The sequence below is a fragment of the Cyanistes caeruleus genome, chromosome 5 (assembly GCF_971803275.1).
Source record: "Cyanistes caeruleus chromosome 5, bCyaCae1.hap1.1, whole genome shotgun sequence".
Taxonomy (NCBI): Eukaryota; Metazoa; Chordata; class Aves; order Passeriformes; family Paridae; genus Cyanistes; species Cyanistes caeruleus.
The window spans coordinates 21438264-21458916 of record NC_141705.1 but is presented as its reverse complement, the minus strand read 5'-3'; positions in this window follow the sequence as shown (position 1 = coordinate 21458916).

The following is a 20653-nucleotide window of genomic DNA, read 5'->3' as shown; positions in this document are numbered from 1 at the left end:
ATAATATTTCCCAGAGCTGCATTCTTTTTAATTAAATTTGCATTCCACCTATCTGTGATAGATGAATAGGCCCTTGATAGCAGATTAAAGTTAAATGATGCCCCTTACTCAACATTTAGTTATATTTGTATGTGAATCTGTGAGTTTCTTGGGCAATAACTTTAGATTAAAAAAATGACAAATGTACATATCTGTGTGTGCATGTGTACACACATTTGATAAAAAGCAAAAGTACAGTTTGCACTAAATTGTCCCTGTTTGAATACTAAGTTTATTTCTAACTGCTTGAGGGCATTTTTCCCCTCTTTCATTTTAAATACTGAATATGTATTTATTCTGGACATTTAACATGGTTATTGTCATCCAAGTTCTTACTTTATATTAGGTCATATGTTTTTATGTCCCCCACCCTAAATTTCACAATTATACAAGTATTGTATTAAAATAATACTAAATATTAGATTAAAATAAGTTTTATGCTCAATATGGTTTAATGTTTCCTAGTAATTGTCCACATATTTTAGAGTGAAAATATAGCATGCTGGCAAACTTTTCTTAGCTGATACACTCTTAGTCAGGAATCATAACTGAAACTGCATTTCTGAAAATCTGTACTGAAATTTCCACTGAAATTTCTTGTAATTTCCCAAACAGTATTTTAGAAGTTGTAGCTAGAGCCATAATGCCTACCTAATGGCTCATGAAAATTAAAAAAATGTAGAGAGCTTCATTAATTCATTGCTTTACAGCGACAACTCCAGAAGTGTGTTGTACCATATGGCTGCAAAAAAAAAAAGAAATTAAATGACAGCTGTTAATCCATTGGGTTAAGAACATGACAAAAAAGACTTTGTTTTGTCTTCAGCATGTATCTTTGTCTCAGGCTTATGTCTTTAATGTTATTAACTTAGTAGATATTGCATATGTATTTTTTTGTAGATGAACTACCAATGAGGTATAAAAATTGTGCAGAGGTAGAAATTGTGCAGATAGGGATACTCAAGGAAGAAATCAAGGAAATCAGGCAAATCAAGAGAGCAAAGTAAAGCTGATGTGTGTATTTCATTACATGGCTGATTAGTAATTTGCTGATGGTTGGTACAATAATCTGAATCTTTCTTGCATCTCCCCCAGTCCTTTCTCACAACTGTTCTCTCCAGATCCTACACTCCAACGTCAGAGATCCCATGTGAATTCATTTCATTCACTAAAAAGGGATCTCACAGCAACTTTGTGCTGTAAATATAGAGAAGAAATGTAGAGCTTAGCTCAGTTTAGCTATAGAAGATATTTCTTTTCCTCCATTGATAAAAACGTTTTCTCATTCTTTGTGCAATTGCAATATTGGTGGAAATCTTGCCTTCCCAAACCTGTATGAAAAAAAAGCTTATTTTTTCATTTCTCAATCTATTGCCTTTATTCTTCTGAGCAGTCCCATTAGCTTTATGAAGAAAAAATGAAGGAGTAGTATGATGAATTGTAGTTATCTTCCTTTATCCTATCTTCCTGTAGTACAAGTATGCTTGTAATACATGCATTTTTTAAAGTCATGTATCATTCTCATGCATGTACTGCATGTTTGACTAATATAAAATATTTTCCAGACAGAGTAAGCCTCTTGTGACAGTTTACTTATGGTCTCACCTCATTCTTTCCACAGCATCACACTTTAATGGTTTATTTCCAAATTTCAGCATGGGCAAAGGGGGAAGAAAGAAAATAGTAAAACAAAAAAATTCATAGGAGACAATTTTCCACCTTTTTATTCTCTTTTAAAAAGGATCCAAATCAATTTAATTCTGTAATTTCTGCAGTTCTCATTAGATAATGAATTTAGGAGTTGTGAAGATGATCAACTATTTCCGTACAAAAAAAAATTTGTTGTCTGGTCCATGGCATGTTTCAACATGAATCCTGCTTTCAGCCTCACTAAAATAATTTTGTGTTCTGCCTGCCCCTACAGCTCCTTGTTCAACATTAAGTTTGGCTAAAACAAATGTCAGAATGTGGATTTAAGTTTCCATCATGGGGAATTCTTGGCTCCATAGACATTTGCTCTGAAGGATTTACTCCTGTACCAGGCCTGTTTCTGCATTACTTTGATAGTGAATGGTAAGCAAAGAAGCAAAAATCTCTTTTTTCCAGGACTAACAGGTCAATACTGAATGCACATATTGGAAAACACATTTGAAAAAATAGAATTACTGCCTGTGCAGACAGCATTACTATTAGTGCTCTGTTCTACTATTTAGTGAATGAAAAATAGTCTTAAGACCTTACAGAAAGTGGAGTAAATGTTTCTCCTTGGGTTTTTTTGTCTTTAATATAAATATAAAAAGAATTTTACTTCTGCTCTTAGGCGGAACTTGATTATGAACATAGTTCATAATCCAGGGGAATCTTAATTTTGTAGAGCTGTATTTATTTTTCAGGTGTTTAGATATATCAGACTTCATCAGCACTACTCTTATGAAACATTCTCTTTGAATACATCTTTACATCATGACTCCTCTCCATCAGGAGAAAGAGCAGGTGAAATAACTGTCCTTATTTCCTTGTTCACTTAATGGAATAGAAGTTTTGATACTTTGACACAATATCCTCAGACTACAAAGGCTTAATTTATCCAGACTCTATTCTTTCAGGAATTCTAAATTAAACTCCAGATTTTCTTCATTTGTTTTGTTGCTTGGAGAATCAAAGCGAATGGATCTGACATCATAAATAACACTGTATCACCCTAAGATGAGCTCAGTTGTTTAGAGCATATATATATATATATGCTCATAATGCCACGGTGTGGGTTCAATCCCTATATGGGCCATTTCCTTAAGAGTTGGACTCAATGATCCTTGTGGGTCCCTTCCAACTCAGAATACTCTGCTAATCTGTGAAATTAGGACCCATCTGGGCTATTGAATACGGGAGTCTGGAATTAAATTATATGAGAAAGAGCTGTAACCTAACTCCCCAGGTATCATTCTGGAATCAACTTAAATGGGATAACTTATGATACATGGGGAAAATTTCCAATAATTAGTGCACTATTCATGTGTTGGCATAGACACAACAAACCACGATTGAACAAATTTGTTTCTGGATAATTATGTGCCATTTGCCCTGAAGATATTTTCAACAGGATAAGAAAACTGGATGGGTCTGATGTTCTGGGGATGTGTTTGGGAGAAACGCGCTAAATGTTTTACCTAGACTACCTGAATTTGGCTTCAGACTTCGTTCCAATGTGAAACAGTTGTTATTATGGGCATTGAAAGTGACCTGCTAAGAGGGCCCATTGTGATTTTTCTTCATGCTCACGGTGCGTTAGCGGAGGTGCAGAATTCCTGCAGGGGCTGTGCCCGTGCTGGGAGCGCTGTCCCCGGGGAGGTTTCGCCTGGCAGCCGAGCAGGGCAGAGAAAGCTGCCGCCATCGGGCTGCAAGCGACCCCCCTGGCCGGCGGGGCAGATCCCCGTGCCCGGGACAAAAACGCCCAGCAAATCGGGCTGCGAGAGGGGCTTTAGCCCATAAAGCCGGGGAGCCGCCCCGCCGCATCCCGGGCTGGTTGGATTTGGGTCTCTCGGGGGGAGCGGGGGCTCGCCCGGAGGCTCAGCTCGGTGCCGTCCTTCCCCCCGGAGCCGCCGCCGCGCCCCGGCCCCGAGAGCCGCGGCTGCTGCAGGAGCGCGCCCGTGGCCGCGGCAGCCTGGCCTCGGCCGGCAGAAGGGACCCGCAGCCGCTGCTGCTCGGGAATCGCGCCCGTGGCCGCGGCAGCCTGGCCTCGGCCGGCAGAAGGGACCCGCAGCCGCTGCTGCTCGGGAATCGCGCCCGTGGCCGCCGCGTTCCGCTGCTCTGCTCCTCCCTCCGCCTCGCTTCTCTCCTCTTTGCTCCCTTTTCTATCCCCCCTTCCGTAGGAACACTTACCTACCTTTATCAATAAAGAGTTCTCAGATACAATATTGCCGCGTTCGCACTTTATTTATGTCTGAGAAATCAATCGAATAAGAATCCTCCCCGACTCCCCTTCTACAGCGGGATGGGACACCTGCTCAAGAATATTTGTTGTAAACATATTTATCTTATGTATGGCTGGCAGATTGCTAGTTTGAAACAGAAATCTATTTTTTAGTACAGATAAAATTATTCTAGAATGTTGACAACATTTTGAAAAGTAGCAGTATTAAATTTCTCTTAATCAAATTTGAAGCCTGACCACCTTTGGTTAATATTTTTGATTCCACAAAAATTTGACTACTTCAAAAGTTCTTGGTATGGCACTGAGCACTACCTTTCTGGTAACACATGTGCCATGAAACTGAATGGCATTCAGCTGTTTCTAAAGTGGCTGAGACCATGTGAATTCCCTGATGGCACAGACGTTTAGGTTGTTTATTGTGCATTATGTAAAATATGATATTTCAAACTGTTGTAGATACACCCACGGTCTGTGAAATTCATTGTAGAACACTTAGCACTTTTCAAGCAATAGGTAAACTGTTTTGGTCTTATTCTGTGGTACCAAAGCCAATTTAAGCTTTAACATTTTTTTTTACTAGTTGAAATGATGCTGCCTTTTCACTGCCTACTCACATGGGAGACACCAACCAAACTGGAAATACTCAACTACAAATGCATCAGCCTGTGAAGCTGCTCAAGGGATTTATTTTTACTTATGAGAAGATCCTGTGCTATAGTTTGTTGTGCCACTAGTGCCATGGCATCTGCTATTTTCATGGTTTTGCCACCTTTTAGTTTTGAGAAAAAGGTATCTAGGGAAGTTTTAGATCACATTAAAGATCATACATTCACTCAATATATCCAAGGACATAGTGGGAGCAATATATAGTGTTCATTTTAGTATTCAGAGTAAACTTTTGTCTGCATACTGTGATTCTTCAAGTTGGTTGGTTGAAGTGTTGCCTAAAGGGTTTTCTACAGAATAAAGCTACTTCAGTGTACTCTCTTTTAGAGCTGAGCCATTACAGCTTACCTTTTGTTCTCAAATATAGTCTCTTTATGTCTTGAGTGACTCCTGGGTGTCAATTTATTTTCTATTAACTCTTTCTGTGGTGCTGAACAGCATATTTTCTATGGTATCTGTAGGAAAATTCTTATAAAAAGCTGTTAGTTTCCAAACAGTTCAGATATTTATTGCCTCAAACACATTTTTTTTATCAAGATACCAGTTCAAGAGTATTTTCAGTGGCATCAGTGCAGTAGCATGTTAAGCACCAATGAAGCTCATAAAATTCATGAGTTAATAAGCTTTTTTAGTGATTATTATTGGTTATTTCATAATCTGAGTACTGTATTTTGGTGAGTTACTAAATCAACTAATAGTTTCCAACTAACTTTTGACAACTGTTTTGACATCTCTGGCAGTAACTGAATAGTTGTGCATGAAATGTCACGAATAAAATTAGTATTAACATTTACACCAATTTCTGAGAGCTTTCTTATGTTGTTTGTTTTGGTTCAATATATTGAATGGTAGGAGAAAATCCTATTATTTCAAGCAAGCAAGTAAAACTTAAAGAAAGCAGAAAACCATTAAACAGCTTTCAGACAAACAAGCAGACTTAGAAAGTCCTGATAACAAAATATCATCCACTTAATATGGCTTGGGAAAGACCTTTATACATAGATGAATATATATATCAAGAAAAAATTAACTAAAAATATACCAAAAGGGAAAGGATAACCCTATTCTCCCTGTGTCTGTATAATAAGTGAAGAGTAATTAATTTGTACTAATAATGATGGAATTAGAAGTATTCATTGTTATCAGTCACAAAAATAGTAGTATCTCTGCAGTACTTTTTTTGCTCCTGTTTCCTACTTTTACATGCCTTCCTTTATATGCTACACATGGGTATGAAAGCAGTAATCCTAGTTCTCTGATTTAGTCTCTTGGTAAAAGTAGTCTGCCCTGTATTTTTGTTGTAAGCAGTCAACTGTTCAAAGAAACTGGAGCTGTCAAAGGCATTCCTCATTCCCCATCTGAATGGACTTTGGTTTCAGAAAACAGGGAGATTTATGGAGAACTGTGTGTGTGTCTATTTCCTCAACCCTCCAATACAAATAAGCTTCATGCCTTCTGAATGCCTCTGTTTTCAGTGAGACATGTGAAAGTGTTAGGTGGAGAAGGCTCAGTGTTGGGATTACTGGCTGGAAAGGACCCCTGGTACACTCAAATCTTCTTATGAGCAAAAGAAGAACATGGAAATACTCTCTACAAGAGTCTCTTACAAGACTGTCTTTACAAGACAGTCAAATAATTAGTTTATAGTCCAACTGTTCAGCACCACAAATGTTTTTAAATATGTTTTTAATTGAATGCTTCAGGTTGCATTCCAATAGTGATCAAGTATTGTTATTTTACACATAATAACATATTGTTATTTTACATATAATAATACAATATAATATAATAATACTCTCTGGAATGAAAAATATTTTCTATATCAGTTATTTTTTAACGAAGGTATATAAACCAGTGATTTATTATCTTGATGATTTTGCTGAGGAATATTTCTTCATTTCAACATTCTTACAGTGACAAAAATGTGTGCATGTACAGCATGAGCACTATTGTGTGAACAATAGTATTCAATAATGAAATGCTCTCAAACCACTATTGTATCACCTAGATTCAAAGTATTATAATAAAGATGGGGATGACATTTTAGTAAGGCCTATGCAATAGGATAACAGGTAACACAAAGAATTCAGTGTCCTGATGTTGCAACAGTGTCTGGAAAGGTCATGACTCAGCAAGATAATATTTTTTTTTCTATTTCTGTTGGCACTGCTATGACATATAAGTCCACAGTTTTACCATCCCAAGATCATGCCTGAGATGCCTACTGTGACCGTTCCCTGATTTTCAGAAGGTGTATTTAATTTAACATTTCCTGATTTCTTCACTGGCACTGCAAATGAAGTGTGGAGAGAACATCAGAAATAGTTATCTATAATTGCACAGCAATTACATGAGGTGACATTTCTTACAGCACGCAGCATATGTGAAATTTCTTTAGGCATTCTGTAATGTGATTTTCTTTTATTTATTTTTTAGTGCATTCAGTATGAACTGTGATACTATTAATGTATTCTGTTGTTAAAAGTTATTAAAAGGAGAAATCAGTAATCTTACTCAACATCAATTTACTTTGATAATGTAATTTTACATTCAAGGGATTTCAGTTGCATGATGTCTCACTAGCTCATAGGCTATGATTCTTGCCACCTGTCTTAAAGAGAAAATCAATTCTTAACAGTTTTTTTTTCAGGCTTCTAATTAAAATGTAATTTCCATTACTGGAAGAATACAGACTAGGACCCATAATTGGAAAATTGCAGCTGAGGGAAGATGTCTGATTGCTGACAATGATACAAAAAGAAGTGTTTATGCTGCTGTTATTTTTGATGTGTGAGACAAAGATATTTTTCTCCCATTCTTAAATAGTTTGATTTTTTTCCACACAAGGATAGAGTTGTTGATTTAATCCTGCAAGAAAACTTCAGTTATGACATTCTATAATTGCATTTTGAGGGAATCAAAATTAAAAAGGCATTAGACACTGTAAAGTGAATGTGAAATTGCCAGGACTCTTGTGATGATTTATTATTTTCTTTGAAATAGATTGGAGACTATGTCTATATCCTCTACACTTGTGGTGTGACTTTTCATAGCAAGGGTATGCATTTGTCTTTTAAATGATACAACAGCTTACTGATCCTATCTTCACAGTAAAATTGCAGATTTTTTATGAGAATCCTAGGATTTGAGAGAAACTGGAGAAATGCAGCCCACTCTTTCTTATAATATTCATTACGTTTAGTAGTGATTATTCACTGTGCTAATCTTTGAGGCAGTAATAAAATAAATAGTTTCATCTGTTCTTTAAAATATGTGAAGCTGCTCTTAGTTATTAAACAGCAGCTAAAGAAATTTTAGAATATTTTGACGGCAGAGCAGCAAGGGGGAAACAAATTAGAAAATAATCATGAGTTTGAATGAGCAGCTAAAAATGTGCCTGTCATAAATGGCAGGTGATGCTTAAAGAAGTTGCAAGATTTGTCTGTGTTTAGAATAAAGTACCTGCACAGAGAGCAGAAAATTGGAGAAAGCTCTGTTCAAGAAATCCTCTGAACACAGATTTTAAGGAAAATGGGGCACAATTTACTGGTCTTGTTTCACTTTACTCCAACCTTTTTTTCTCCCAAGTTTGAAAATGATTTAAAACCTCTGAAAAAAAGGGGACTGAACAAGTCTATTTCCTTTCCTATGTTCTTCTAAAGTCTCTGTCATACTACCAGTGTGATAATCTCCAAGCATGGCAATACAGTGAAAGTTACAGATGCATTTTTACCACACATTTGACAACCTAATTTTTCTGGATTAATGATTCCTGTTCACATGACAGGAATCTCCACCCACACAAAGGGTGGCCTGAGCTAGTTTAGCCTAGGTGATGCAACAGAAATAGGGGCATAGGAGGTCAAAGTGACAGAGAAAACCAAATGAGGAGCTGCTACAATAAAAGTAGAGGTATCAGGTGCCCCACGTGGTGACCAGTTTTACACCTACAACAAGTGCCTACATGACAGCAGGACACCATCAGGGTGAGAACATGAAGGAATAGTTTTGCCTGACAGTAGTAAATAAATAGTTTTACTATACTTTTTTCTATAATAAAAAATGTAAGAATATAATAATTTATAATAATAGGATAATTTACATAAATATTCCTGGCCAGTGTGTTTTTTTATTGTTTTTTCCTAATTTGTGGGTACATGCATCACCAAATACTTAAATAGTTTGGAGGAATGCTGCACTGACAGCATTCACAGTTTTCTGTGTTTGGAGCTCTTCTGTGTTTCTCTCCCCTCTGTTCCATTCTTTGTTATGCCTGTGCATATAAAAGCTTTATGATATGCTGAGGCAGAAAATTCTCTGCCTCATCCCCTCCTAATCCCTCATTACTGGATCTGAAATAAATCACACTTTGTTTAATCACCAGATGGAGACAGCCTGTGCATCAACTCTCCTGTGCACTTCAGAATTTGTTCTTTTTAGAAAAGTCAAATCAGTAGGTATTTGATAGGTAATTTTTTCCTGTATTAATCCTAGGATTAAAAAAAAAAAAAAAAAAAAAGTGATTTTGTAAATCACTTGCACTATATCTTCAGTTGTAGGAAAAGAGTGTGGATTCTTTCACCTTAGTCTGAAGCTTTTTTGTTTGCACTTTGCTTCTTAAGCAGATTATATTTAAAAGAAACTTTAAATCTTTTCTTAGTAAGAAATCATCTTTTGGACTACAGAGGAAAAAAAAAAGCAACATGGAAAAATATCCCTCTGTCTATCAAAAATAACATTTATTTCAATTATGTTTTTCCTGTCCACTTTAGAACTCTCAGTCTCTGATGAGCAGACATGAAAATTCCATCAAAATTTGAAATGAACTTTTGAACCTACAGTGCTGAAAATTATTAAAACAGCTCTGTCCTCTCTGGCTGATACAATAAATGATATAATGCCAGCAAGAAGAGATTGTTTTGCAGAGTGATTTTGAGTTAGAAGGATTGCACTGCACCACCAAATTCTGTAGTTAGGGTGATCTTATTAAAAAGCGCAAGTATGAATGGAGACATTTGTTGAACAAATATACACACAGGAAGATGAAATAGTGCAGTATTGCTTTCACAGAGTAAGCTTATTTTGCTTTTAATCATACTCCTACATTCCTAGGGTAGATTCAATTTTTTTTTCCAATATGATAATTAGAATTCTGTTCCCCTCTAATAATTTAATATTGTTTCTGTGTAAAAGTTAATATGTATAGTATTTTATAAAGTGTATAATCTTGTGAGTAATTATTTGCTTAGTCTACCAAGTTTTAGTTGAAAGTAACTGAAAGCTTTTTAAATATTTTATTTTTCCTGCAAGGGTATGTGACCTATATTTTTCCACGGAGCTTGCTCAGCTGGAAAGTTTTGTTGATTAATTTTATTCTGCATTTGTCCAGGCCTATTCCAGATTAACAGAGGATAAAAAGCAAGCATATTTCTTTTCCTTCTAAAATATATCCAAATTTCAAATGTTCATTTTGATTTTCAGGAAATCAGTGTAATAAAGGCTTTTGTGACATCTTATAGAACAAGAAAATAATCACTAAAATTAACAATTTTAGTTATCTTATTTTAGGGTCTTATCTTTCTGTCTCCAACTGACTACAGACATTCTCACACATCACTTCCCCTTCCATTTAGATATTTGTTTGTTTTTTAGAAAAAGCTACGCTTCGTTATTCATGAAAATCTTGCTTAGAGGAGGGGTCAGTCAGAAAGAGTGGCAGGGTTACAGAAACTCAGTATGTGTTTTTGGACTCCCTGATCAATATTTGAAAATCAAATGTAATTTTCAAATATCTCCCATAAATACTCATTTATAAGAAATTGATGGATGATAGATTTTTTAATTCTGGAAACTTGTTCTAGTTGTACATATCTGAGATGCTATGATAGCTGCCATAAATAGAGAACAGGGAAATTCAATAAGTATGGAAATACTTTTTTTTATTTGTCATATGGTGGCAAATTGTTGAAAATTCCTTATTGGTATAGTAAGTCTCAAACAAAAAAAAAAAAAGTATCTCCTGTGCTGGAAACTGTGTTCCTGAAGCACATTGTTAACTTCAGTATCTTCACATATTAACTTTCTTAAGCTTTGTACTTCATTTAGTGTCAAATGGGGCATTCAGGTGGATTTGAATTTTAATGTTTTCTTCCTTGATATTTTTGTTCTATTAAGGAAAATAAAAGGCTGTGCTTTTCATTTAAGTTAATGCACCTTTATTATGCTGCAGTAATGTAGCAGTCTTTCACTGTTAATTCAACTGTCTTTTTATGTAAATTGCAAAAAGGATTATTTGTTAGGCTACCTCTTATTCAAACCAGAGTTTGGTATAAATGAGAATTGATCCCAAACTTTAAAAGAGTGAATGCAAAATCTTCTTGTTAAACTACATATCAGTGATTTAAAAGATGCTCAGTATTTTGTTATGAATTTCAAACCAAGTTATTTATGTCACAGTGATGCACTTTCTTGACAGATTTTATTTCTTGACATGCTTTTAAAATGAATTAAATCTTCCTAGGCTGGTAAAATCAATTTTTACCTCTGTGATAATGAATTCAAATAACTATGCTACTATATACCTTGATAACCTTGGAGAGAAAGTGTAATATATGAACCTGCATGCTGTGTTTCTATGCTAATATTAAAAGGCCGTAAAGACAACACTGTTTAATTATTAAAGCATAAAAGTTTAATTCAGATGTAGAGCTGTTCAAGTAAATCATTCATGACGTGTACTCTGATGAAAATAAGTTGCTTTATCTGTAATCCTATCCCATGTCTAGTGTATCATGAGTCATTTGATGGAACATTGCTGTTCCGTGTAAAATACTGAGAAATAATGCTCAGGGAAAACACTTGAGTTTTGTTATCACTCCTTTAGGGAACCGAATTAATATCATATGGCAAACTTCCAATTTCTGAACTTGCATTGTTCAGAAATTCTCATAACCTTTAAAGTAAAGGAAAAAACCCCGCACCTTAGAAAGCAATTTTAAATATAAAATAATTAGAGGGCTGCATGTGCTATGCATACAGTTGCTTTGGAAGAACAAAAAGAGAGGCTAAATTCATAAGATGGATATATGTGTTACAAATTCTAGCTCACAAATGTGTCATATGTTTTTAAAAATAACATGGGATAAGATTAAAATATCACTCTAAATAATGGCAATCTAGAAAATCTACATGAGTGACCCTAACTGTAGTTAATAAAAGATTTACATCAGAAGCATATGTAAGACCCTCCACCATGACTGGGTATTTTTCCCACCAATTCTAGTGTCCTTCATGAACAGTGACTTCCTGCCCCTTACTTATTCAGGTTCTGCTTCTATGCAGAGTAGAAGTGATAGGGAGATTAAAAATATATATATATAATTATGTTTGTAATTTCAGTATTCATCCGAAAGTTGATGTTTAACTGAAGTCCTGAGTTTCTGACATTATTTTTTACAGCAATGTAATGTAAAATCCATAAGTGATATTTAATCAGGATGAAAGTCCTCCAGATAATTCAGGTTTTGTTTATGGTTTAGGGGAAAAAAATGGTACAGTTTCCAAAACCTCTTGCCATGAGGAAGTTTTAAATTCTTTTGTGTGTGTGAAGAGACTCTGCAGGTCTTCTGACTCCCCTCCTAACATGCTCTCTGGGTCACTGGCATTTGTGTCCTTAGTCCTAAATGTACCATTCAACAGGCCTGTACTTAGAACTTTACAGACTGGGTGAACTGTTAGAGACTGAACTTGAGGTACTTCATAATACATGAATCAGTGAGATCTTTAACAAAATATGTCCCCATGAAAAACACACTGAATAATACAATAGGGCAAAAATTCAGGTCTGTATGTCTTTCATTCTGTCTGCTAGTCATTTCAAGTCATTTCATATCTGTTTGCTAGCAATACACAACCAGCTGGAATCAGACCCTCTTTGAAAAATCATTCTCCACCAAAACAACTTGAAACCTTTCTGAAGTTTGGATTTGTCAACACTATTGATTTCTGTGCCTGAATATACTTTAAATGAGAATTAAGGGTTATAATTTATAGGTCAATTAAAGGTTAAAATTCTGGAAAACAAACAGACGAAAAAAGACAAAAGACAAGAATTCATTAATTTATTTCCTTTCTATGTGTGTGCAACAGGTGTCATAGTCCTAAATTTTTACAGGATTACAGGATAATCTGAGTTGGAAGGGACCCACATGGAATCTAACTCTTAAGTGAGCAGCCCATACAAGGACCAAAACACAACTCTTTGTGTTTTTAACACTGTGCTCCAATCAAAGTAAACTCAGGGGCTGTAGTGGCCTTTCAGGTACTGTGTGCCTATTATGACTTTCTTGGAAGCAATATTACAATATTAGAGTGTTCATCAACTGTTTTTTCACATAAGGACAGAGCAAGCTTGTTTTATTAGAACAGAACAAACATTGCATCAATCAAGTACATATTGCTTTCAGGGATTTTGTATAAAGTGAAATCATACCAAAGCCAAAATCTATGTTGCAATTCATCACATTTGTTTAGATTCTGATGACTAATAACTTAGTGCCATAGTTACTTTCTGTACAGTAACAACCTTCATGGAATTCTAGAATGATTCATTTGTAACAGGAAAGAAAAATATATTCAGTGCATCAGATGGTATAGGTCAATGCTGCAAAATACCCTGTCTAAAAGATGTATTGATTTGCAAGGTTATTATTGCAGTTCATCTGAATTGTTTTACTGCTGGAGACCATGAACTTTCCTGTGTGGTGAAAATTATAGACGTTGTCCACTGTTTTCATCTTTAAAATGTCCCTCAGCAAAATCTATTTTGGCATAGTTTATAAAGGGCTAGATGCAGATGAAGAGAATGGCATCATCAGGGTTGCTGTTCCTCTTAAGGCTTCCAGGAAATGTTTTGTAATGATACATATTTGATAAATTTGATTACCTTTCCTTCCTTATTCAGGATGTAGTGTTTCCTCACTGCCAGTATTTTTCAGAGGACCAGTATTTTAATTTCCACATTCTTAAGTCACCAGACATTTCCAAAATATTCTAGTTCCCATTTTGAAGATAATAGAAGAGTGATTTAAAAATTAATACCCCATCAATTTGTCCAATTGGGCTCCTCAGCTACATTTGAAAAACAAAACTTCACATCTAAATAATCTGGTGACCTTGGGAATTAGACAGCTCATCCCTGAGCAGCTGCAGTTCCTTTTCATTCATGTATTACTACACTGATATAAGAGTATGAAAGTTCACTCTATATTTCTGCTTGACAGAAATAGTTTAACTTCACGGTTCTGTACTTGTTTGTTAATTTATAAAAGGCTGTCAATCCTGCAAATTCTCACTTGGATTTCTCTACCCAGTAGGAAATGAAAAGGTAGTGCAATCAATATTCTAAGCTCACTTTTATTTCCTTCTTTTCCTTGAAAAGTGTGCTTCTTACCTATAATGAGCATCAACTGTGCCACAGCTCCTTAAGTGGTGCCACTCACATTTTAAGGGTGGAGGAGAGAGGGGGACAGCCCAAGTGTGCTCAAGGCAGCTCCCCATGAGCTACCTGCACAGGCACAGGCACAGTGTGTGTGCCAGTGTATTGGTTATTGTCTGTCTTTAAATCTGCTACCTCCAAATGCCCGTGTCTTACAGCTGAGAAGCTCAGAATGATCATGCCCTGCCTGCTATTGTCACAGCCATGAAACATGATGGACAAAATTTAGTACAAATATGGGCCCTAGTGTGACACCCTATTTAGATGCCAGGTTAACCTGACTATGAGGCACCTCTCCATGACGGTATGGATCTCATATTTGTATTTTGAAAGCTACCAGCATAGTTGATACATCAGATAATATGAGTATTCAAAGTGCATCTTTATTCTGGTTTTTCAGTTTCTGAATCTTATATGAATTTGAAGTAATTTTTGCATGTCTGCATAAAAGAGAACATTGAAGGTGAACGTACTTTGGATTGAGTCAGTGAGATAATGGTATTTTTAATTTCTTTCTTAATATTGTCTAATATTCATTAATTGTGTCTTGTGTGATTCTAGTTGCCTCTTTTTTGATGCATGAGAAACAGATATTGGATGATTTATTATTGGCTTCTCCCCTCTTCTTTCTGTTATTCCTAGATTTTTGTTCCCCTACATATTGGCTTTATATGGACAGGCTTTAGTAGTGGGGGTTACAGGTGTGTGAGGCTTCTGTGAGAAGCTGTCAGAAGCTTCTTCCATGTCCAGCAGAGCCAATGCCAGACATCTCCAAGCTCAACATGCTGCTGGCCAGGGCTGAGCCAAACAGAAATTGTGGTAGCACCTCTGTGATAATGTATTTAAGAAGGCAAGTTATTGTGCAGGTGTAATTGCAGCCAGAAAAAAGTGGGGTGAAAATATGTGAGAGGAACAACTCTGCAGACAGCCAGGTCAGTGGAAAAGAAGGGGCAGGAGGTGCTCCAGGCACTGGAGCCGAGATTCCCCTGCAGCTCTGAGGTGAGGCAGCTGTGCCCCTGCAGCCCATGGAGGACCATGGGGATGCTGAGATCCACTTACATCCCGTGCAGGAGACCCACACTGGAGCAGGTGGATGCCTGAGACTAAGCTGTGACCTCATGGGAGAGCTGTCCTGGAGCAGGGTCCTGGCAGGGATCTGCAGACCCATGGAGAAAGGAGCCCCCATTGGATCAGGTTTTCTGGTAGGGCTTGTGACCCCTTGGGGAGCCACGCTGGAACAGCCTGTCCTTGAAGGACTGCAGCCACCATGTGGAACAATGACTGCAGCAGGAGAAAAAATGTGTGATGAACTCACCATAATGCTCATTCCCTGTTTCCCTGCAATGCTGGATTAGGAGGTAGAGCTGGAAAGGAGGGAGGGGTTGGTGGGAAATATGTTTTTAAGGTCTTATTTTACTTCTCATTATCCTGCTCTGATTTTGTTAGTAATGAAATTCAGCTAGCATCCCCAAATTGTCTGTTTTGCCAGTGATGTTATTCAGTGAGTAATCTCTGCTAGTCCTTAACTCATGAACTTTGGTTATATTTTCTCTCCCCTGTCCAGCTGTGGAGAAGAGTGTTAGAGCAGCTTTGGTGCATGCTTGGCATCCAGCCATGGTTGACCCACTATATCCCACTTCTCACATGTTAAATGACAAGAATAAATACTAATTTTTTCCTCATGAGTTAAAATTTCTTTCAATATAAATTCTCTGGTATAGTTTATGTTAATGGGGCATTCAACCGTGTTGTTATTTCTTTTTCTTCACAGTTCCATTTTCCATGTTTTTTACTGCAGTGTAATTTTTCTAATGTGTACTAGTTTTCACAAAGCATCTGAGGTGCTTATATAAACAGTACCTTAATATCTTAATTTAAAAGTAGGAATCTGTGTCACACTCTGGTTTTGGTTTCGTTTTTCCACATGTATGCTTAGAATAGAAACAATAAATCTTTAATCTCGATATGTATGTTTTATATGATTGTTTAGAACATTGTGGTCATGTTGTACTCCGTTATTTCCTTTCTAAACTTCCAGTGTTCATGGTGGGGGTGCCCTGTGCAGGGCAAGAAGTTGGACTTAATGATCCTTGTGAGTCCTACAAACTTGGGATTTTTATGATTGTTTGATTTTATGATTATATGCTGTCCAGTGGCTGGATTTTCTGCCAGTTTTATATTTCCAGAGGAATAAGTCAAGAGATGTCATCATTAGTTGTGGAGCACAGTAGGAATGTATCTAGAGCTATATATTATTTTTTCAGATCACTATCAAGTTTCTTCTCTGATACAGAAGGAAAATCCTTTTTTCTCACTGTTTCATACCTACAGTTTCTCACTAGATGATAGAACTTGGTCTAAAATTCTTAGCCAAAAGACAGTTTTTATTCAGTTTTGGCATTAGTTTTCTAATGACTTTTTTTTTCTTTTAGTGACTGAAAGAACCCAAATCTAACTAGTTGAACTTTTTACTTGCCTTTAAGCTTAGTGAAAAAATAGTCTTTTATTACACCCTCTCCCTTTTCAAATTTCATGTTAAAAAATAAAAGATATTCTAACTTTGCATTCCAATGACTGAATTGTCAAGTTTCAGACTAGGAAGAGGTATTGTGTTTGATTTTTTGTATTTTCAGTTAGTTTCTGTAGATTGCAAGGTAAGGTAGCTGAAGAATGCCACTGACATAAAACATTTATGGGCCTAACAGGATCACCTGGGTTCCTAATGCGACAGTATGGTCAAGTTCTGTGAAACTGCAACTAGAACTATATGCTTTCCAACAGGCTGTTATAACTTCCAGCAACAAATATATACATGACACTCCATTTCAATGGGATGCTGTTTGCTGGAAGCATAAATTAAAGCATATTTGACATCCAAATTGGGAGCAGAGAATGGTAATGAGAAGACAAATATACTATTGGTAAATTGTGAATTAAATAATTGTTAACCTTTCTGTCCATCTTTCTAATGGTTAATCAGTCAGCTAAAAATTTCTAACTTTTTAAGCCTGGGGAAATCAAGTTGGATATTCAGTATGGTGGAGGTATTTAATGGTTTGTCAGTTCTCTCTCTGATTTAAGTTAACAATTATGTGATCAGAGATGGCCTGTTCCAGCAAGGTGACTGAGAGAACTCTGATAACTTGGGAAATATATGAATATGCTTTCTTGTTTCTCAATTATGTTTGAGGCACCAGATAACACTAAATTAGCCATAAAAAGAAATCAATGAGCAGAGAAAATAACAAGAAACCTGTTCTGTGCTTGACACTAAACGGGATGCACACAGACACACAGAGGATGGTGACACAGGCTGCCACAGACATCACCTGCTTGCAGAACTGACACGAGCACTTGCACAGACAGACAACTCCTCCCCTCTGGTAGAGACTGGATCTCTGTACTGACAGCACACACTCAACAGACTCTTGATTTACACAAATTTGCACATCAGTGGATCCTTAGAGTACTGACATGTCCCCTTCTGTTTGGCCCACCCCTGACCAGATCCCAGACTACACCTCTGACCTGGCCAGCTGCTGATCCCACATCCATTCACACTGGTCCTGGCAGCACCTGGTGCCTGCAGCACCCTATCACAAAGACACACAGACACAGACAGATAGACAGACACAGACAGAGAGACAGACAGACAGACAGACAGACAGACACACACACACACACACACACACAGAGCATAGAGGATTGCACTAAGATAGTCAAGAAGAGATTTTACAAGAAGGTGGGAGAGACTGTGGTGAGGAGGTGCAGGGCTCAGTGTGTCAAGCACACTGACCACCTCTGTTTTAAAAGAGATTAACCTCTTTCACTCCCATGTGTCTATTCCAACTTTTTTCCTCCATGTTCCCTTTCCATTGCACATTCCATCATCAGTTTGCATAGCTCCAAGACACCTGGCAAGATCCTGGATCCTCAGGTTTGCATGCTTATCAGCAGCAGGCTCCTCATTTTCCTGCAGTTCCTTGGTTGTAATTGTTCCATCAATTAGTGTGACTTGATCATATTTCTTTCAGACCATTGTCTCATTTGTGCTTGTCTATCAGGTTTGTGTCACCATATATTTTGTTTATGGCTTTTTTTTCTTTTCCTTAGTATCCCATTTGCCACTGTCCTAGATCAGGTAATAGAGAAATAATAATGATTTTTCTGTACATTCAATTAGTCTGACTGACCAGGTTTGGTTCGCCTTATCATCTGCCTTATCATTTGTCAGCGAGGTTTGTGTCTCTGTTTACGGCTTCCTTCTTTTCTTATTATACCTTATTCCCTTTTATTGTAGACCACAGACTATTACTCTTCCTTTTAAAGTTGACCAGCAAAACACTGAAATCTTATACTTGTTTTTCTGTTTATTTCAAGCACTCTGTGTAATTGGGTGTCATTCCTGAAATGGTTTGTTTCAGTTGATCATTGAGTAATTCCCATCTACTGATCAATCATTGGATACAGAAAAATGCTTTTCCAAACCTGCTGATGAATCTGAAGGTTTCAATTTATTTGCATGATTCATTTTCTCAAAACCTTGATGCTGTTTCCTTCATGTAATGTAGTTTTCTGCAGAATTGCAAAAGGTTTCATGTGGTTAGATGTAGCCCTAGCTCCAGGTCAGTCTTAACATTTTTTGGCATGGACACATTCTGCCTAAAAGAAACCCTGGAAAGGGTAGTGGTTTGTTAGAGAGGAGAGGGAGATTGAAGGAAATCAAGCATATTTCATTTTCTGCACACAAAAAAACGAGTGCCAGGAAATTTCAACAAGAACATATAATCTCATATAATGTTTGTTATCTTTGATAGAATTCTCAGTTTAAAATGAACTATGTAGCCTAATTGCAAACATAAATATGTACACACGCTTGCAGAGGATTGCAAGAATACATTTTGTCTTTACCAGAGTGCACAATGTTTAGAGTATGACTAACTTTGGAGCATTATTATCCTTCTAACAATGAGGCCCTACAAATAGGACATTATTAATGTATAAAACTGAGAAATATGTCAAGAGAGTTATTGGAAAATATTTACTGAAATGTAATATTTCACTCATCTCTTTCAGCAGCATGCCTTTCTTGTTTTTTATGATTCATTTAACTGATCAAGACCGAATTATAACAACATGAACATTCATTATATTTCTGTCGTATGTTGATGGGGACTAAATCTTGCATTGCTTCTACCAAAATTTGTCGTTCATTTTTCTTGAACACCAATCATGAAAGGGAAATTTGCTGTGAAAGCCATATGTCTTCAATCACAATTACTGACCACTGCTTGGATATCACCTAGCAACTGTAAATGCTCACTACAAGTTTTTGGACCAGAAAAATCTTAGAAAGGCTTCAAATATTGAATGCCTGAAGGAGTAATAATTTTCCTGCAGATATTTTTGTGGGAGGAGGTAGCAGCAGTAACTGAAACACATGTATGCAAAAGTATAAATATCTTTTGCTTCTGGTGTCAGACATTTAGCAATGCTCCCTGTGTTAGGTGAAAATTCCGTATATAAAATTCTATCAAATCCAAATGAAATATATGATTCAAGTGTGGTGAGCTCTGTAACTTCATATTCCTCTAACAAATCCTTTATCTGTATTTGTAGAGAATTAAAAATTTTCTAACTTAATACCTGTGAGCTGAGCATGACCAGAATCTTAAACAAATATTTATTTGCTTCTGTTCTTCAAAAATAGAATATAATTATGTCTCCAAATGCTGCAAGTTTCCTTCCTGTTTGTTTTTCATCTTGCAGTGTTAATAACATTCTGCTGATCAAATTCACGTACAATCATTTTGAAAGCCCCTGATGGTTTTGCCTTTGTTTTTTAGTAACCAGATTATAAATGCTTATCTTTTTAATACATGAGGGATGAATCTCTAGAATGCAAAAATATTCATTATAGGAAAAAAACACAGATATCCTTTCTAGACATGTTGTTTTTTTTGAATCTCCATGGAGCTTGACAACTTTCTACACAGAACATAGATCCTTCACTGTATTTTGTTGTATTTTTTCATTGAAAACACTGGAAGAGATTAAGAGGAATGGATGGATAGAGTAAAATGCCCCACAACATATTTGTTAACATTATAGCACCATTTACCCTTTATTCTTCAAGTTTTCATTTTGGATTGGATGTTTTTGGCCATGTACTTTGTTACCTGAACATGCCTATACCAAGAGATTCTTGTTTGTTTTTAGGAGATTTAAAAGTACTTTAAGCATTATTCTTTTAAATTTAACATCCATAAAAGAACTAGATAGGTGGTAGTGAGGGACTGGTAACTGTATATTATTGTCATGGAAATCAGTTCATCCCATTATGTTAGGCTTATCAATCACATCTTTTTAACAATTTTGGAGGTTCAAAGGTGCCACTGCAAAGTGCCAGATATTTAGAATTCATCATTATAACTTAAATCCTGCCTTTTTATCTCTACTCTCTATTTTTAAAGATTCACATTCAATTTCAAAAAAAAAAAAAAAATCAAACAGTTTGCATG